Source organism: Schistocerca americana, chromosome 8 (genome assembly GCF_021461395.2).
Source record: "Schistocerca americana isolate TAMUIC-IGC-003095 chromosome 8, iqSchAmer2.1, whole genome shotgun sequence".
Lineage (NCBI taxonomy): Eukaryota > Metazoa > Arthropoda > Insecta > Orthoptera > Acrididae > Schistocerca > Schistocerca americana.
In genome coordinates this window covers 77330603-77348970 of record NC_060126.1, presented here as the reverse complement: position 1 = coordinate 77348970, position 18368 = coordinate 77330603, and positions in this window count along the sequence as shown.

The following is an 18368-nucleotide window of genomic DNA, read 5'->3' as shown; positions in this document are numbered from 1 at the left end:
ATCGACAGTTACACAAAACTATGTCAAACAAACAAATACATACCGGATGGACACAGACAAACACGTGTACAGACATTCGCCAAAAACGACCGCCGCCGCCGCCGCCGCCGCCGCCGCCGCCGCCGCCGTCGTCGTCGTCTAGCGTCGCGCTTACTGTACTGCACTGGACACGCGTGCATCTCGAATGACGACATCGGTGTGCGTGCGTCCTACGCAATCAGTCAGACACGGCTATCAAAAATCAGAGTCGAATGGTACATCATCGTGCGTGTCGCCGTACACGTACAGTACAATACAAAACAACAATGCGTCTCTTAATGGCACGTTCATTTCAACGTCACTCCACACACCTCCACGCTGCAGTTACGTCGCACCATTGTCAACTCGGCGTACTGCAAAGGGAATAGTGGGCGGCAAAACATTGCACATTTCACCCTCGCCATGTGTGATGTGCAAACCAAACCCGCAGACGGCCGTCGTTACGGTGACACACAACGCCAACGAGGCGTGCCACCATTCCACGCCACGGCGACCAACCTCGTGGCCGTACCCCGCAACAACGCTTTGACGCGGACCCCCACCCACCCACAATCAAAACGCACACATCACAGCCGTCCACAAAACAACAACAACAATTCCGCCCTTCCCGCAAAAGGCAAGTTGGTGGCCCTGAAAAGGGCCGTTTTGCCGCTCTCGCAACGGAGGAGCCTTCTCCATCCTTCCTTCCATTCCAGAGCCACCTCCTTACTTGGAGCTCGTGTACTTGGTCACCGCCTTCGTGCCCTCGCTCACGGCGTGCTTGGCCAGCTCGCCAGGCAGCAACAGCCGCACAGCGGTCTGGATCTCGCGGGACGTGATGGTCGAGCGCTTGTTGTAGTGCGCCAGGCGAGAAGCCTCGGCCGCAATGCGCTCGAAAATGTCGTTCACGAAGCTGTTCATGATGCTCATCGCCTTCGACGAGATGCCCGTGTCAGGGTGCACCTGCTTCAGCACCTTGTAGATGTAGATGGCATAGCTCTCCTTCCTCTTGCGCTTCTTCTTCTTGTCGCCCTTCGAAATGTTCTTCTGCGCCTTGCCAGCCTTCTTGGCGGCCTTCCCGCTAGTCTTGGGCGGCATCTCGAACCAACGTACGGCAGCAGCAACACCAGTAGCAAGCGCTCCGCTCTAGTCAGCGTCTCCCCACACAGTGGCACCCGCCGCCTTACTAAGGATGGGGCCCCTCCACGCCCGCACCAACGTGGTGACCAACACAAAAGTTCTACTGTCACCTCCGTATGCATGTTAGTTTTGAATCAAGGCGTCACAGGATGCAGGCTGTGATGTTATCCATGCGTCTGGGTAAGGCTACTCATTAACATGGTCCATCAGGAGATAGTAGTGGTCGAAAGCGATCGAAGGGTAGCGGTTGTAAGAGCAGAGGAAAAAAAGTGCCAAGGCCAGCGCCAAGGGAAAAAAACCTCTGCGACAGTAGGACGGGAAGTAAGAGCAGTAGCGGTTTGCTAGCTGCGACAGAGCATGCAAGGTGAGGGGGGTTAGCGTGAGGTATCGTGCAACGTTACCTATGTACTGCGTGGTCGTTCGCTGGGTCAGTCCGGTGCCGCGGCTGGGCTCCCTCGTTGTCTCCTGGGCCGGCCGCAGTGGCTTACTCCCTGTAACACAAAAGTTCGGCGCGGCAGCGCGGCGACGCTTGCGCGATGAAGACTGCCCTGGCGGTTTTCTTCTTTGCACCTTTCACCTGCGGTGCTGCTGGGGCAACCGCTGGGACGGGCGCGCGAACGTCCTTCTGCGAGGTCGCAGGAGTGTTCGCAGGTACGACTGCACTGAGGCCTTGGGCGAAGACTGCACGCAGTTGCCTCAAGGCCTCTTCCTTCTCTGCAGCCACGGCGGCTGCGAAGGCAGCCCTCTCCACCGCCATTACGGCTTTGAGGGCTGCTGTGGCCTCCTTCACGGCGATGCTGAGCTCGAGGTCACATCTCTTCGCGGGAGGGCGAGCTGCGTCCTGGCGGCCCGTTTCCGAGCGGCCGTCCCCGCCCCTGGCAGGTGGATCTGCTGCTGCGCAATCCCTCAGCTGCACCGGGCTGTTCTCCGCCCTACGCCGTTTCCGACGTCGTCTTCTCTTCTGCTGCTGCGTCGGTGCGGCCGCGGCCGCTTCGCCGCCCCCGGCACGGCTGCGGCTAGAGAAAGCCGCGCAACCGCGCCAGCTGGCGACGTGCGGGCCGCCACACCGGACACAAGTCGGCAGAGCGTTGCTGCCGCGGTCGCAGGCGCGGCTGTCGTGCTCACGTGAGCACTTGACGCACCGCGCCGCGTTGCGGCAATACTTCGCAACATGGCCCTCGCCCTGGCACCTGAAGCACTGGGGCTGAGGATCCATGGCGGTCGGGAGAGCTTCCGTCGTAACCGGGAAGCCCAGCAACTTCCGCAAGTCGAAGATGTCGCTCCCGCCGTCGACCGTTTGCACGGTTACGGCATAGAGCGGCGCCCTCTTCCTGTTGGTCCGGTTGTGCAACCTTGCGGCTGCATTACCAAACCCGGCTCGCAGCAGCCCTTCCCGGACCGCTGCCTCGTCACAGCACCAAGGCAACCCCCTGCCGCCACCACCACCACCGCAAACTTGACGGGACTTTCGTCCACTTATGTGCCGAAGGATCGCCTTAGGCCTGCCTTCAGATTGAGTATTAGGTTCGAAATGGCTTTGTTATGTGTCTAGGTCGATAGAAATGATAAAGTTTGACAGTTTAAAAAGATCAGTAGATACGCAACTGCAGTGAAACCGTCAGTTGGGACGGTACCGGCGCTGGAGTATCAGCGTCGGATGAGCGTAAGGTGTGTCTCCAACAGCACGACTAAGAACTGTGAGGTGATCATGAGGTGAGTTTTGTAGGAAGGTAAGGGTATTTGAGGCGCGAAGGCGGATTTGATGGACAAGGGGTGGAATGTGGAGAAGACGGCGGATGTCGTAGTTGGAGACATAACGTGGAGCGTTTAATATGATCCTGAGTGATTTGCTTTGCACTATTTGGACCTGGAGTACGTGAGTGTCAGCAGCTAGTCCCCATAGTTCACATCCATATAGCAGGAGTGACAGGACACAGGACGTCCAGATAAGCAACTTGGATTGTATCGAAAGGCCGGGGCTCTTCAGCAGAGGGTAGAGTTTGTGTATCATTCCGTAAGCCTTGTGGCAGGCGCCATCAACGTGGGGTTTCCACGTGAGGCGGCTGTCGAAGGTGAGACCTAGGTAGGTTACTGTCTGTGACCAAGGAATGTGTCGGCCTTCGAGTTCCACCAGGCGAGCTGGCGGAGTTCGTTTGTTTGTAAAGAGGATGGCCTGTGTCTTGTCTGCGTTAATTTTTATTTTCCATATGTTGCTCCATTGAGTGATCTGTTCTAGGTGGCGTGTAAGGTTCAGAGCGATAAACTGGAGGTTTCGGTGTGAAGTGAAGACGGCAGTATCGTCAGCATAGAGGGCCAGATGGTTGGGGACACGGGAGGGGATATCATTTGTGTAGATAGCGTACAAAATCGGGGAGAGGAGAGACCCCTGGGGCACGCCAGCTTCCACGGCCCGGATTGAGCTTCGGCTTCGGCCTTGCATGACATAAAATGTGCGCCCAGTTAAGAAGCGTCGGAGAATGTGAATGATGTGGAGAGGGCAACCATATTCGTCAAGCTTATATAGTAAGCCCTCGTGCCACACTCGGTCAAATGCTTTTTCAATGTCTAGTAAGACCATGCCTGTGCTTTGTCGCTCCAGTTGCGCTCTGCGGATGGTGTCGTGGAGGCGGATGAGTTGGTGGACCGTGCCATGGCCCGCCCGAAACCCAAACTGTTGGGGAATGAGGATAGAATGAGAATCGAGGAAGGATTGAAGGTGGGAGAGGATGATGCGTTCTAGAATCTTGCCGAGGAAGTTGAGGAGGGAGATGGGACGGTAGTTCTGTGGGAAGAGTGGATCTTTGCGAGGTTTCGGGAGGGCAATGACACGGGCCAGTTTCCATACGGGAGGGAAGTAGTTGTAGGAAAGGCAGCTATTGTAAAGATTAACCAGGTACGAAAGCGCAGCTGGAGAGAGGTGATGAACAAGGGTCGGCCGGATACCGTCGGGACCAGGGGCCTTTCGGGCTGGAATACTACTAATGTAAGTCGCCACCACCGGGAGAGTGACCGGTGGAAAGGTGGTGTCTGTACGACGGCGAAGAAGCTGACGGACCCGACGATGAACGCGGGTCTCGTGGGCGTCAGCCTCGTCGTCGTCGACTTCGTTGAGGCGAAATTGCCGCTCAAGGCTGTGTGCGAGGGCCTCCGCCTTGTCTTGAGGCGAGTAAACCAGGCCTTGGGGACCATGGAGGGGCTGAGAAGGAGGGGGAGTGGTTGTAGTCTCCTTGACTATGCGCCACAGTCGGTCAGGACGGTCTGCGGCCTCTCGAAGGCGTTGGTTCCATGCCTGATCATGGACCTCTTGTAAGCGTACCCGAAGCTCTTGAGCCAGTGACTTCCAAATTCGCTTGTCGATTGGGTCGCGGAGGCGTTGCCACCGGCGACGAAATCGACGTTTGGTACGAATTAGTTCCTGGACGTCTGGCGGAAGGTCCAGGCGACGAGGAGGCTGGAGGACTCGTCGGGAAGAGGTGCGGTAGCATTCGGTGAGGATTTTTGCAAAACGGTCCGCCGACGGATCGATGTGGCTGCGGCGGGTAATGGGCGGAAGCTCAAGGACATGAAGGTCAACAAGTTGTTGGTAGCGCTCCCAGTCTGTGTTGATAACGTAAGCCGGACGGAGCTGGTCTTGTGGGCGAGCGTCTAGGAACTCGAGGGTCACCGGATTGTGGTCGGAATCAAGTTCCGAAATCACAGAGATCCGGTGGACCCACGGAATGTCCCGCGCCAGGAAAATGTCGAGGATGTCAGGACGGTAAAGACCGGTTTTGTGATAGTGTGTGGGAGAGTCTGGTGCAATAACACGGATAGCGGCGTTCAGTTCTAGGTACTGGAATAGCCGACGTCCATTTGCATTTGTGGAACGGCATCCCCACGTCCCGTGCTTGGAATTGAAGTCCCCTCCCACGAGGACCTTGGGGCCCAGGTGGAAGAGGATATCCAAGTCGGCCGGGAGTATAGCTCGAGCGGGGGAGTTGTAAGCTGCGGCGAGAGTCAACGACTGTCCATATATCTGTATATCTATAGCTGTGGCCTCCAGGTGTTGTAGTTGCGGTATCTGTCGAAGTCTGTGCGTATGGCACTGTTTGACTAGGACAAGAGTACCTCCATGTGGCCGATCCGCGCGGTCGGATCGGTATGCGTAATAATTAGGAACGGAAAACTGTTGATGTGGTTTTAAGTGCGTTTCGCAAATAAGGGCAATGTCGATCCCCCTGTCATCGAGAAAGCCCTCAAGAGAATGGCGTTGGCGGAGAACACCATCGGCGTTCCAACTGAATATACGAAATGGGCGGTGTAGATTACGGTCCATCGGAGAAGTAAGAGATGAAGGCAGACAGAATTATCATTAATTTACTGAACGGATCAGAAGCTGAATTGAGTTGTTGGATAGTTGAACGGAATGTAGAAATGATTTTGCGGATGTTGAACTGCTGCAGTAAGGCAGCAAGATCTGCAAGATGGTTTGAAAATGGGAAGGAGAAGGTAGGGGGCGGGGGTGTAGAAGGCTCTGGGGATGGGTTTGTTTTTCCCCAAGCAGAGTGGGAAGCTGTCTCTGGGCGTGAAGCTGGACGACGCGGAGGCAAGGGCCCCGGGCCGGCAGCAGAGGAAGAAGGTGAGGGAGGGGCACGACGTGCTCGCAGGTTTGGAAAGTTGGTAGTATCAGCTGGTGGAGCAGCTGGCGTCGAAGGCGCCGAGGCTGCCGGAGTGGAAGAACTGCGAGAGTTCGCTAGTGCTTTTTGATATGCAGAGCATTTACGATAATTAGCTGGGTGAGCCTGACCGCAATTACAGCATTTGGGCGGTTCATTAGTCTTCTTTTGGCAGAGTCGGGTGAGATGGTCTCCGGCACACTTGACGCAACGCGGCAGACGGCCGCAGTTGCGGGAGCCGTGACCAAAACGCTGGCAATTAAAGCATTGTGTCAAGCCAGATTCATTTCGGTAGGATTCTACATCCACTTTCATGTGCAGAAGGAATTTAATTTTGTAGACGTCGTAGACATTCGGTGTACAATGCAGTACAGCGACGAATAGAGGCCACTTGACGTCGGTCAGTTTTCCCTGTGCGTCTGGCACTTGCTGGTGCATAACAGCGACAGATTGCACAGTGAAGCCCAGCTCCTCCAGCGCTTCCTTAACGTCAGCGGGAGGGGTGGTGGGCTCAAGGTGCCTGACGACGACCTTCAAAACTTTGAAAGGGTCGAGATCATATGTGTGGTACTGAATGGCACGAGTCTTGAGATAATCGATCATGTATCGATAATCTGATGGGTGTTCAAACTCGTAACGGATATTACCTCTTTTATATTGGCAGGAAAAGGAACCCTTCAGGTGCCCCTTCAGTTCCCTGACGCGATCGAGGTAGTTGACCGTGTCGTGAACTATAATAGGTGGCACCTTGGGGGCCTTGACAGGAGTAGGAGCCGGCATATTGTCTGGAATGTCTTGGTCAGCTGGTGTGACATCATCTAAACTTTCAAATCTGTTCGACGTTGGAACTGTGACCTCATAGTCAGTCGCCATGTCGACCAGACTGGAGTCGGTCGCCGCATTGGAAGCGGAGGCGTCCTGAGGCGAAACAGGGTCCTGACGGTCGGTTGATTGCTTCTTCCTGTCAGGCGCCCTGGATTCAGCTGATTCAGAGTCGGTGTGCGAAGGGGGATGCGCATGCTTACGTGAAGCATGCGAGTATGGAGCATCCCGCGCCTTCGTGGATTTCGTCGATTTGCGACGCGTTACAGGCGGTGCAGCGTCAGCGGAGCCGGGTGTAGGGGCGGCCAGGACGGCATCGTTGTCACCGTTAGGTATCCCGCCGGAGCCTGGCCCCACGCTACTCGGCCCTGGGCCGGATGAACCCAGCTCAACGCTGTCCTGCTGCATCTGATCGGTCGCCTGATTGACTTGTTCTGACGTAAACTGAATTGTAGGATCCGACAGCCGACGGTGGACTGATCGAGAGATAGGCAGACAAGACTCTGATGAATACGACAGCAATTCAGCGCATGACATGATATTCTTGCCAGACGAGGGAAACAAACCTCGAGAACCGGCTGAAGAACTGGCCATCGTGGCCTTTGACTCCGCCGCGAACGACGAAATCAACGCGCGCGACGACCAACACCAACGCAGAAAATAACCGCTCCGACTGAAAGACGACGCGGAAAAACGTAGAAAAAGAACGTTCGACTAACGCCGAATACTCAGAATCGCGCGGAAAACACACTAAACTATCGCGACGGCAGCAACACCAGTAGCAAGCGCTCCGCTCTAGTCAGCGTCTCCCCACACAGTGGCACCCGCCGCCAGCCGCCGCCGCACCTTTACCAGCTCGCCCTGTTGCGGCCGCCGACCAATGGGGCGCGCGCGCAACCGGCCGCCGCACCCGAGCCCATAAAGCACCCCCACCCCGGCTGCGCCGGCACGCACTCCGCTGCTCGACTCGCTGCCGCTCGCACCGGTCGTTTTCGTTTCCGTTTCGTGTGCACCGTCGCTAGCCCATCGCCATGTCCGGACGCGGAAAGGGAGGCAAAGTCAAGGGCAAGTCAAAGTCCCGCTCAAGCAGGGCTGGGCTCCAGTTCCCGGTCGGCAGAATCCACCGCCTCCTGCGCAAGGGAAACTACGCAGAGCGCGTCGGCGCCGGGGCGCCCGTCTACCTCGCCGCCGTCATGGAGTACCTCGCGGCTGAGGTGCTCGAGCTGGCCGGAAACGCGGCCCGCGACAACAAGAAGACGCGCATCATCCCGCGCCACCTGCAGCTTGCCATCCGCAACGACGAGGAGCTCAACAAGCTCCTGTCGGGCGTCACCATCGCACAGGGTGGTGTCCTGCCCAACATCCAGGCCGTCCTGCTGCCAAAGAAGACCGAGAAGAAGGCCTAAAGGAGGCCAGGCAGTCGCAGCGCCGCGTGCTCCCCTGCACGCAACGCGCTTTGCCGGCTCGGCCCACAACAATCGGCCCTTTTCAGGGCCACCACACAAACCTACGTCCAAAGCAAAATTTCAGTCGTCCTCGCCGCACCTTGCTTTGTTTTTTAACTTTGCACTTTCACAGCACAGCCGCCGCCGGCGCACGTCCGCCATCTTGTCGTCCACACAGCCCGTGTGGCCCAACACACACACACACACACACACACACACACACACACATTTTGCACGGTCGCAGTCGCCTTCCAAACGACAACGGCAGCAATAATGACCATTGTTAAAGGGAGGCGTGTCGACACACCGCCCTCCACTCCCGCGCGCAACGGCCGTCGACACGAACGAAACAAACAGCTGATCCGGCCGCCTATGCCCACACGCCTTGCCTCGGAAACCCCAACGCCGCCGCAAACACACAGAGCCAAACCACGCAAGCAAATAATCACCGCCTCTCGCACAACAACACACAGCCCGCCATCTCCATCGCGATCGATACAAAGACACACAATAACAAACACAAACGAAGCAGCTCCACACACAGCCAGCCACATGACACGTTTCCTTTCCTTCTCCCCTCCCAGTCACATCACGTCGCTCAAACGGAAAGAAAGAAACAAACAAACAACACAGCGCGCACACACGCAGCAACAACACAGACTCTTTCGCACTTTTCAACTTCCGAACAGTGTGGTGGCCCTGAAAAGGGCCGTTTTCTAGTCTCTCCCACCCACAAGCACGGCCGCGGGAAGGCCAGCGCCCGCTGCGACGCAGCCTAACCGCCGAAACCGTACAGGGTGCGCCCCTGCCTCTTCAGGGCGTACACCACGTCCATGGCCGTCACAGTCTTGCGCTTGGCGTGCTCAGTGTACGTCACCGCGTCGCGGATCACGTTCTCCAGGAACACCTTCAGCACCCCGCGGGTCTCCTCGTAGATCAGACCAGAGATGCGCTTCACGCCGCCCCTGCGAGCCAGGCGGCGGATGGCGGGCTTCGTGATGCCCTGGATGTTGTCGCGCAACACCTTGCGGTGCCGCTTGGCGCCACCCTTGCCGAGCCCCTTTCCTCCCTTGCCGCGGCCTGTCATCCTTCCTTCCTCGGGCAAAGCAAAACGTGCACAAACAGCAGCTGCAGCGGCTGGCGAGTCGGCTACGGTCTGCGCCCAGCGCGCCCGCCGCCCCCCTATATAGACTCTGGCCCGCCCTCCCCCCACCACGCGCAACCGAGGGCATATAAGCGCAGCACGGAGGCAGCACCGGACGCCGCGCCGCACCTAACCTCCACGCACGCCGCTCCGCTACCGCTACCGCCATGGCCCGCACAAAGCAAACGGCCCGCAAGTCCACCGGCGGAAAGGCGCCGCGCAAACAGCTCGCCACCAAGGCGGCGAGGAAGAGCGCGCCCGCCACCGGAGGCGTCAAGAAGCCCCACCGCTACAGGCCGGGCACCGTCGCCCTGCGAGAAATCAGGCGCTACCAGAAGAGCACAGAGCTGCTCATCCGCAAGCTGCCATTCCAGCGCCTAGTGCGCGAGATCGCCCAGGACTTCAAGACCGACCTGCGCTTCCAGAGCTCCGCAGTCATGGCCCTGCAGGAGGCCAGCGAGGCCTACCTCGTCAGCCTCTTCGAAGACACCAACCTGTGCGCAATCCACGCCAAGCGCGTCACCATCATGCCCAAGGACATCCAGCTCGCGCGCCGCATCCGCGGCGAGCGCGCCTAAACCGCGCCGCGGCACCGCACCGCACAAACAAAAACGGCCCTTTTCAGGGCCACTAACATCTCTCCGTCGCGAGCAAACTTTGTCGGTCGCCTGCCTCTCGCCCCACAACCACACAAACAAACAAAAAACAAACCACCACTTCCCGTCCGTCCGCCACACCCGCTCACTCTGCCTGCCTGCTAGCAGCGCGCAACAATCGCACATCATCCCTCCCCGGCCGCTCAAGGCGCACAATACCCAACGGCCGACGTCACACCGCACGGGTGGCTGGCCGGCCGCCGCTTTCGTTTCGAAAACAAAACCCGCACCGACGGCCAACGGCCAGGCACGCGCGCTCTACACGCCACCGAAATCCCCGCCGACTCCTTCCACATCTCAACGTGCCCCCCGTTGCAAAACATAACACACACAAAGAAACAAACAAAGACCGGACACGACGAGACAAGACATCCGAGAAGAACTGAACGCAGGCAAGCCAACCAACGTATTCAAAAACAACGTGACAGAAAACCAACCGTCGGCCGCCGCCAAAAAGCACGGCGACACTCAACCACGACAACAACACCACCGCTACCGCTACCGCTACCGCCGCCCACACCCGCCACCGACCCCCGCAATCCAACCACCACGGCACGCAAACAGCATCCCCACGGGCATACAGACAGACACCCACACCAAACGCAACACGACAATCAAAACCTTCCCCGACGTGCTTTGATGGCCCTGAGAAGGGCCGTTTTGGGCCGCGCGTCTCTTGCGCGCCACTAGACGACGACGGGGGGTGGGGACGACGGAGCCAAGCGCCAAACCCTTCCTTTCCCATCTCTTTCTCCTCTACTCTACTTCTTCTTCTTGGGCGAAGCCTTCGCCTTAGACGGCGTCGTCGCCTTCTTCGGGCGCGGCGCCTTCGGCTTCTTCGTCGGAACCTTGGCGGCCTTCTTCGCCTTCGACGGCGACTTGGCCTTGGCCGGCTTGGCCGCAGCCGCCTTCTTCGCACCCGCGGGAGCGGCCGACGCCGCAGACGCCTTCTTGGCGGCGCCCGCCTTCCGACCGGTCGCCGCCTTCACGCCACCAGCCTTCTTTGCGCCGGCCGCACGGGCGCCCTTCTTCTCCTTGCTGGCCGGAGCGGCAGTCTTCTTCTTGGCACCGCCAGCACGAGCCTTGCCGCCCTCGGCCGCCCCCCCGCCACCGGCGCCGGCAAGCTTGAACGAGCCGGACGCGCCCTTCCCCTTCGTCTGCACCAGCTCGCCCGCCACGACGGCCGACTTGAGGTACTTCTTGATAAACGGCGCCAGCTTCTCCGCGTCCAGCTTGTAGTGCGCGGCAATGTACTTCTTGATCGCCTGCAGCGACGACCCGCCGCGCTCCTTCAGACTCTTGATGGCCGCCGTCACCATCTCAGAGGTGCGCGGGTGCGCAGGCTTGGCGCGCGGCTTCTTCGCAGACGACGCAGACTTGGCCTTCTTCGTAGTGCCGGTGGCGGCGGGTGCCGCAGCAGTCTCGTTCGTAGCCGCCTGATCTGCCATTTCGACGACGCGCGTAACACACAGCGAGAGCGAGAGCGAGAGCGAGCGGGACGGCAGGCACGCAAGCACAGCACAGCAGAGCAGAGAATCACAAGGGCCCAGCCAGTGTCGCGGGCGGGCGCGGACGGCCGAGAGAGCGGCCGCCACTCTGCGCGCCGCCGCGCCGCGCCACCCGCGCTTGCTACCGCCCAACGTCCGACAGCCTGTGCGGAGCAGCCCCAAACCTGCGCCACAACCGCCCGCGCCTTTCAAACCACCGAGGATGGGGCTACACACAGCCACACCACAGTCGCCAACCAGTCGCCACGGCAGCGCCGCAAACCACGGCCAAACTGCAGCTACCGCGCGCTACAGCCTGGGTCGGCCCGCCGAGAATCGCCGCCCCCGCCCAAATGCCGCCCCCACAGCCCCAGCCGACGACCCGCCACAATGGCCAAACCTTCGGCAAAACTCCCACACCGTCGCCGCGGCAGCCCGGCCAGCGCGGCCGGCGCCACAGCCACACAAGCCGAGGCGTGCGGCGATGACGGCCGTGCAAACGCGCCTCCGCCGCCCCATCGCCTTCCGTCGCCCTCCCGCCGTTTCCCGATCGGCCCGCAGCCGTCGGGCCACATCGCGCGCCGTCCTCCTCCTCTCGCCCGCCAACATTCACAGCCGTTTCTCAACAATTGCCCGCCGCAAACGGACGCCGCCTGCGCAACAGGCGCCGCCGCCCCTCGCCGCTTCCGACCCAACCCCTCGACCGAGGCAAACCGCAATCCGAATCTACAGACCAACCCAATCTGCCGTCAGCACACACGACAGCCGACCTTACACGTTACGTGTTACACATTACGTTTACACGTCTAGGTTAGGTTAGGTTAGGTTAGGTGGACGTGGGTTACGTTAAGGGGACTTGGGTTAGGTTAAGCGTCAAACTTAGGTTAAGCATTCAAACACGTCAGGCGTCAGAGCTTAGGTTAGGTTAGGTTAGGTTAGGTTAGGTTAGGTTAGGTTACACGTTAGGTTAGGTTAAGGGGTCAGTGCTAGGTTAAGAAGCGTCAAACGTAGGTTAAAAAGCGTTCAAAAACGTGAGGCGTGAGCCGGACAGCTTACCTTACGTAGACGTTAGGGGCTCAGGCTGAGCTCACCTCACCACAGGTTAGGTTCGGTTCGGTTCGCTCAGCTCACCTCAGCTCAGCGTAAAGCGCCGAGGTCAGGCTACGTTCGTTCACCTTCGGGCGCCACACTTTCGGTTGAAAGGTCGCGACGGGACGACGTCGGCAGGCACGCCGCAAACAAACAAACAAACAAAACGTACAGACGACGTCGAAAAACCGCCGACAGACGGGGAGCAGCACGACCACGACCAGATACCGAGCGCGAACGAGACACACGCGAACCACCCCCACCGGCCAAAGGGCACCACACAACAACCCAGAGCACCACGTGTCGACACCAGAGCAACCCGCCGCTCACGCGACATGGCTGGCACCGAAGGGCAACCGCCCGCAACTGCGCTTTCCGCGCCGGCCCGGATGCACGTCGTGCTACAACTACACCACTACCGTACACAGCCGCTGTTCACAACATCACTATCATGCGCGCCCGCGGCTCGCCGCCGTCGCAGTCGCACCCCCAACGCCAGCACTTTTGCACCACCATTCACACGCACCGCAACACAGCTCGCCGACACAGCCGAACAAAACAAACACCACACAACAACAACAACAACAACAACGCCGCCGCCGCCGCCGCCGCCGCCTCTACTTGTGCCGGCGACCCACCCCGCCGATGGCGCACCTTTCGCCAGCCGGCAATCGACACGCACCCACCCACCCCCAGGGCCCAGTGCAAAAAAAACACACAAAAAAAAAAAAAACACACACACACAAACGACACGGGAGGCGCACGCCACCAACCAGTCGTCGTCTCAAAATAACAAACAAAAACCAAAAAACAAACAAAATAAACTAACAACTAGGGCAACACAAATCAAAACAAAAAACGCCTCGCACGAACCGCCGCCCACAAAACGAACAAGCACACGCACAGGCACAGCCTCTGCTGGCGACCACGACGCAGCGGCACGCTGCTCCTGTCCCGCGCCCCGCGCCCCACTCGATTCACAACTCACGCGACACCGTCAACGACGGGCTCGCTTCCCGCAACCTACCACCTTTCCGCCACCACGACGCACAGCCCCAGCCCCACCCGACGACGCCCGTGGCAACGACTGCACTTTCACCACCGCCTCCCCCTTCCCCCCCAACACACACACAGCCAGCCAAAAACGCACTCGCGACCCACACATGCACGTGCATCGGCACACGCCAACCAGTCAACGTCGACAACCACACGCAAGGCTCGAAACGAAACCGGCGTCCTTCCACGTTGCCATCAAGCTACACGACACAAGACACAAGGAACCAACACAACAGCCGGCCCCACTAATTCCCACTCTCACGCCGCAAAAAGCACACCGAAACCGCCAAACGCACGCACATTCCCCTTCGCACTGACACCGACCGGCTCGCTACCACACCTCCCGGCAGCCGTTTCACAAACATGACACGGCGTGACGCGACATCACGGGCCTACGCACACCGGACCCACTCACACTCTCTCCTTTCCTTCTGTTTTTCCCGACGCCTTCGGCCGGGCACACGCGGCACAACGCCGCCAATTCACCACACCGCCCACACAGTCGACAAGCGCCCGCCCTGTACGGCACACGCAACGACGCAGCGCAGCAAAGGGCGCCCGCAACACATACCTCTCCTCTCTCTCTCTCCGCCGCCCGACGCGCCAACCGCCACACCACACCGCCAGCCACTCGCAAATTGTGCACTGCCACCAGCCACACGTCCAACACGCCGCGCCGCCTCCGGCCACCCGCCAGGGGGCGCTCACGTCCGCGACAACAGCGCGGCCCGCCGGGCCGGGCCGAACCGAACCGAGCCGCCGCCGCCGCCGCTGCTCTGCACTCGGCACGGCCACACCCTGCTGCAGACCGGGCTCGTCTCTCTGCACGCGTCTGCCTGCGCATCAACACAACACGACCCTTTTTTTTTTTTCTCTCTCTACCGCCATCCCTTCTTCTCGCGTTTTACTCGTTGTTGCAGCAGCGGCGCACACCTACACATCCACAGCCCCAGCCCCAGCCGAGCCGGCCTCACCTCAGGGCCCGCCGCCAGCGTCTCCTCCTCGGGCACAGGTGCGGTGCTGTGGCCGCCCATCCAACCGCATTGCTGGCCGTCCAGCCGCCAGGCGTTCCCACTGCCGCGAGCCACGCCGCGCACCGACCCTGCTGCAGAAAACGAAGCATAGCCAGAGACCGACCGATACACAAAGCCAGCCGTCGCCTCGCCTCTTGTCCTTCCTGCCTTCCTTCCGCCCCCGCCCTTCTCACACCACCGCCTCTCCACTTTCGCCCGCCCCCCCCTCCTCCTTTTTTTTTTTTCTTCTTTCTTTCTTTCTTTCTTTCTTTCTTTCTTTCTTTCTTTCTTTCTTTGGCCCTCTCTCCTTCCCGCCATGGCGGTTACGGCACCGCCTGCAGCGGCAGATTTTTTGCGCCCACACGCCTACTCCTACCACCATTAACCTTGCCCTGCCCTGCCCTGCCCATCAACGTCGCGGTCGAACCGACGCTTGCCAACAACACACTGCCCACGTTCCTTTCTCTTTTCGGCCTACGCCCATTACGCGCCGCCGCCACAGCACCTTCCCTTCCCACAACACACCGACGTCATCACACGCACCCAAAACAGGGGCCACGACCGTGTTCCTCGCCCACTCCCATCCCGCACGGTACGCACGCACATTCCCAACTACTACCGCGCACCCTCCCTTTCCAATCTGTGTGTCTCTGTGTCTGTGTCCTGTCCGCGCGTGACGCCTCTCAACATCCGCCGTCCCCCGTCCCGTTTTCGCCCCCATGCCGTCGTCGCGCCGCCTCCTCCTCCCCGTCCACCGCCGCCCCTGTCCGCCCCGCACCACACCATACACCGCTGCTCGTCCCGGCCGTTGCCACCAAAGGCGCCAACCGCAAACGCGCCACGCCGCAGCCCCCGTGCGTCTCGCTCGCTTGCATCTCCGTGCCGACGCTGCCTCTCTTCCCGCACGCACTCGACCTCGACAACACAGTCTTTGGCTCCGCCACTGCGTGTTCCGGTGGTACGCACGCTGCAACACGTATGTACTCATTACCAGAGCGATGGCGAGGCATGACAGCATCTCTGTCTGACCAGAGAGTTATTTATCGTTGCTAGTCGGCGCTTGGACCGCGCCAGACGACAGTAGTGGCACGCAGCGAGTCGCCAGGAACAGTTGTTATATATATTGTAGCGCGAGTCGGGAGAGGTAGTAGTCGTCAGTCGACAGTCGACAGTCGTAGCGGGTGGACGGTTGTACTGAGCGGGCGTCGGCGGCGTGCTCTGCTCGTCTCGCGACTCTGGTCACGGTTCGGGACGATGTACAGTATATTGTGTTACAATAACAAGGTAGTGTGAAGCTGCATTGCGCAAATCTGATAACGTATGTTAATTGTACTTATTTTGTTCAACAACAAATGCCCCAATATTACTTTTTTTCTAAAGTAACTTTTTTTTTTTTAAAGAAAAACATTCACTTTTTAAAGACTACTTCCTATGGCATTTCCCTCCAAGGAGTGCAAATTAATTACCAGCCAGCACTCATTCATTGCACACAGCTGTGTAAGGGGTATCTACAATTGAGGAGCAGATATAAATGCACTTTTTTTTTTTGTTTTTTTTGTGTGTGTGTGTGTGTGTGTCTCTTTTTCATTGGGGTAACGATCTTTGGCTCTTTTTATTCTGAATACAGGGCCAAAGGTCAACGCTGCTGCCCTCATACAATGTATCAGGTTTCATTATGTCTGTTGCACTGTTACTTATCGTTGGGTTTGTTTTGTAGGGACGTTAACATTCTGGCACATTTTTATTATCATCGGACTCTCTGCTATTTGTGCGGGGAGGTTACACCTGGGTCAATTTCCATTTACATTTTAATCTTGATAGACTTTTTGTTTTCTTTTTTGTTTCTTGTTGTTTTCCCTTCTTTTTTTTTGTTGTTTTTTTTTGTTTTGTTTTTCCCGCTCTCACCACCACCGCCGCATCACGCCATGGCCTCCCCCTTACGTTTTTGGTTTCTTTTTCTGTTCTTCAACTGCTTCACCATCACCGCGCCCCATTTCCACACCACAGCCATCAGCCTCCAAGACGGGCAGGCGCAGTGTGCCATTTCCGGCGCACAAGCACACCCGTACGGTACTCTCCTCGCCCCCACGCCACCAACAACACAGCGACCACGCGGCTTTCAGGCATGGCACGGCACCGGCGAAATGCGCCGCCCCCGCCCCTCCGCGCATCCGTCCGTCTCGCCACGTTCACTGACAGCCGCGTCTGCGGCTACACCACGACAACCACAACACAACAACGCTCCCCTCCCTGGCACCTCATTGTTTTTCTCCTCCTCTTTTGCACAAACCACAACGCCGAGCACAGGCGCAAGCCACCCACACCGCGCCCCTCCCCGTCCCGTCTCTGGCCGCCGCTCCTCGTTTGCCCCCTCCCATCTCCCGAATGCCATGCCAGCAGCGTTACGCATGCCCCTCCCCTGTCCACACAACACTACCGCCAAACGAACAGCCTTCCGGGCCACATGCAGGGCACGCCCACCTCCAAACACTGCCAATTCACGGACGCAATTCGCTAAACACACACACACACTTTCTCGACACCTTTCTGTAGGGAGGGTGCGTCATCTCGACCGTGACAGAGTGACGCCAACTATCGACGATCCATTTCCCCCCACTGGTAAAACATGTCCACTAAACACCTACATACATCATTCAAGTACACAGACAATAGCATACACAACAATGGGAGGGCACACGAACATGGACGGCACGGCACTGTCATACACTCTTCCTCAGAACCATATCAACAAACGTTACGTACATCCGGGAAAGCGAAAGCAAAAAGCACAAGCAAAGGCAAAGCCCAATGCAGCCGTCAAAGGTAAGGTAACGTTCACCACGGCAGACACTTGCAGCCGCGCCGCCGTTAAACGCATTTCAGTGCGGCTCCAATACGCCTCCGACACGGGAACGTTCCGTTGCTCTACGAATGCGTTTCTCCCTTCCTCTCTCTTTTGCCCCCCCCCCCCCCCCCTCTGTCCTTTCCTCCTGCGCTCTTGCCTCATTCCTCACGTTCTGCCCAGACATTCGACCGATCAAAGTCAACCTTTCGTTACCGTTCTCAGCGCGACGGTGTACAACAGTATGACGGGTGTGCCCAAAGACTTCGGTTCAGTTGCGTGACGCCGGTCTATCGCGCCGATCGACAGTTACACAAAACTATGTCAAACAAACAAATACATACCGGATGGACACAGACAAACACGTGTACAGACATTCGCCAAAAACGACCGCCGCCGCCGCCGCCGCCGCCGCCGCCGCCGCCGCCGTCGTCGTCGTCTAGCGTCGCGCTTACTGTACTGCACTGGACACGCGTGCATCTCGAATGACGACATCGGTGTGCGTGCGTCCTACGCAATCAGTCAGACACGGCTATCAAAAATCAGAGTCGAATGGTACATCATCGTGCGTGTCGCCGTACACGTACAGTACAATACAAAACAACAATGCGTCTCTTAATGGCACGTTCATTTCAACGTCACTCCACACACCTCCACGCTGCAGTTACGTCGCACCATTGTCAACTCGGCGTACTGCAAAGGGAATAGTGGGCGGCAAAACATTGCACATTTCACCCTCGCCATGTGTGATGTGCAAACCAAACCCGCAGACGGCCGTCGTTACGGTGACACACAACGCCAACGAGGCGTGCCACCATTCCACGCCACGGCGACCAACCTCGTGGCCGTACCCCGCAACAACGCTTTGACGCGGACCCCCACCCACCCACAATCAAAACGCACACATCACAGCCGTCCACAAAACAACAACAACAATTCCGCCCTTCCCGCAAAAGGCAAGTTGGTGGCCCTGAAAAGGGCCGTTTTGCCGCTCTCGCAAC